The sequence below is a fragment of the Elephantulus edwardii genome, unplaced genomic scaffold, assembly GCF_000299155.1.
Source record: "Elephantulus edwardii isolate Elephantulus edwardi_28Jun2011 unplaced genomic scaffold, EleEdw1.0 scaffold00284, whole genome shotgun sequence".
NCBI classification, from domain to species: domain Eukaryota; kingdom Metazoa; phylum Chordata; class Mammalia; order Macroscelidea; family Macroscelididae; genus Elephantulus; species Elephantulus edwardii.
The window spans coordinates 1,561,504-1,564,005 of record NW_006400034.1 but is presented as its reverse complement, the minus strand read 5'-3'; the positions used below and the strand labels follow the sequence as shown (position 1 = coordinate 1,564,005).

The following is a 2,502-nucleotide window of genomic DNA, read 5'->3' as shown; positions in this document are numbered from 1 at the left end:
GATGGGATTTCTCTGTCTCTCTTTTATTGAATGACTAAGTGTATATTAGTAAGTTAAATGGAGTCTGTAGATGGTGCAAGTGGTTAATGAGCTCAGGGGCTAACAAAAGAGTCAAGGGTTGGAGTTCACCCAGAGGTGCACTGGAAGAAAGGTTTGGCAATAACCTTCCGAACATCAGACATTGAAAACCTCATGGCACCCACGTGTACTCTGACACACACAGAGATGCCCTGATTTGAAATCAAGTCTATGGCAACTGGTCCAGGCGGGCTGTAAAAGGATGCAGGAGTCCACAATTAAGGTTGCATAGTGGAATGTACTTGGGGCGGTGGGAGGGGTGCGGGGGGATTGTGTACCAGGGAGGGAGTCTTTCTTTTACTTTTGAAAGAGAGGAGCGAACTGGGGGCCGGGGGGGAGAGGGCTGGGTGGGTAAAAAAGTGCAGCAATGAATGAATGGAAATCCAAATTCTCTGTAAATGTTCATTAAAATTATTTTTAAAAGTTTTTAAAAAATTAAAAATTAAAAAAAAAAGGATGCAGGAAGATAGGTCCATAACTGGGAGGGGAAGTGAAGTCAACAGAAGGAATCATGTTCGTTCAAGTACCCCACTGAGTTTCCTGGACTTTATTCCTTACAAAATAGAACACTAAGGGTTTATTGAGGTGGTGTTGGTGGGGTTTTTCCTCCCACTGAGCAACTGAGTGGGTTCAAATCACCATCCTTTAGGTTTGCTGTCAAATGCTTTAATCATTGTACCACCAGGGTATCTTCTCTTCTCTAATACAGTCTATTCCAGAACAAATCGGCTTTTTAAATTTGCCCATATTTTTACTCACCCAGCCACGATGAGTGTTTTAAAAGAATTCTCTGCTTTAAATTCTCACAACAGCTCTTGCAGTTAAGTTATTAAGTTTGAAGTCAGATATGCTTAATCAAAAAGCCAAGCTCTTACTTGTGGCAAGCTGTTTCTACTTGAAGTTCCCCAAATGTTCACTGTTCTCTCTGATGCCTGGGATTTTAAACATGCTCTTCCCTTTCTACTTCTCTTCCTTTTATCTCAGTAACTTGAACTTACCTTATCAGGTTGTGGTTTAGACAGCCCTTCCTCAAGGCTGATTGATATTCCAGACTGGATTTCCTTCCACAATATCCCATCTCATTCCTGTTCAGCACTTGTCACTTTGTACTGAAATTATCTACTTTCCTGAGTCCCTTAGAGACTAAAAATTCCTCTAGTGTCCTGTCTTCACATTTCTCTTCTGAAGTGAAAGCATCGCAGCCCAACATCCTCACAAGCTCTCTTTGAGCCTTCATTATCCACGAAGCTATGAGTCTACTGACTTCTCACTCCCACACATGCAGTCACATACTCAAAACAGGACCCACGTGACAGAGTGTCATGGTGGGCTCACCAGGGTTCATAAAGAACATTTCATTCACACTCTTCCTCACCATGTATCTGCTCACCTTGGTAAAGAACTTGGCCTCTTGATGGTATGTTTGGACCTGCAGCTATAGAGGCCTATGTCCTTCTTCCTGACACACTTGTCTTGACTTAAAATCTTGTTCACCGCAGACACTGTGCCCAAGATGCTGGCTGGCCTCTTGATTTAGATGGATGAGGGCAAGAACATCTCTTAGGCTGGCTGCCTGTTCCAACTCTTCTTCTTCACTTTCTTCAAGGCAACTGGGTGTTTCCTACTGGCCACCATGGCCTATGATCACTAAGAAGCCATTTGTAAGCCTCTTGACTACGGGGCCTTGGTGTCCTGGGGCACCTGCGTCTGTCTGGTAGGTGCTTGTTGGCTGACAGGCTGTCTCACACCCACAGCACCCATCTCCTTCACATCCAGGGATTTATTTTGTGGTCCCAATGTCATCAATCACTTTTCCTGTGATACTGCCTCCCGATTGGACTGTCCTGCTTGGATGTCACCAAAACTCAAACTCATTGCTATCAAGTCAGAACCAACCCGTAACTAACCGTAGAGACTGTAAATTGCATGGAAGGAGATTGCCCACCTTTACTCTCAGAGCAGTTGGTGGATTCGAACTGCTGCCCTTACCCATTATTTCCACTCACTTCTTTATGCAATAACTCAGTTACAAGACTGCACACTTTCTGATAGAAAAGTATTTACTAGGTAGCCAGCCCAATTCTCAGCCACAATTCAGTTATGATGGGGGGGAGGGAGCAAAACGGATATACTGTGTTGGATGATTAGCATTTTCCTTTCCACTCCACAGATTCTGTATTGTTTGGAGGGAGGGTTTTTTTCCCTATGTAGCACATACACTTATCTTGGTACACTTGATACCTGTATCCCTTTATTTAAAATATAGAAGAACCTTGCCATATACCAAAGAGTGTTTCAAAAGTTAAAGAGCTTGTTTCACTTAACAAAGATAATTATAAGTAGTTCTCTACATGTAAATAATTATAATTCTAAAGACATTTAAAATTAACATTTCAATGTAGATTCTAGAAACTATAGTATTTT

The 2,502-nt window shown here is 42.3% G+C and overlaps 1 pseudogene; it reads left to right on the top strand.

Annotated features, from left to right (window-relative positions):
* Positions 1 to 1,357: 1,357 nt before the first annotated feature.
* On the top strand, positions 1,358 to 1,984 carry LOC102865368 (annotated as a pseudogene).
* The last annotated feature ends 518 nt before the right edge of the window (positions 1,985 to 2,502 follow it).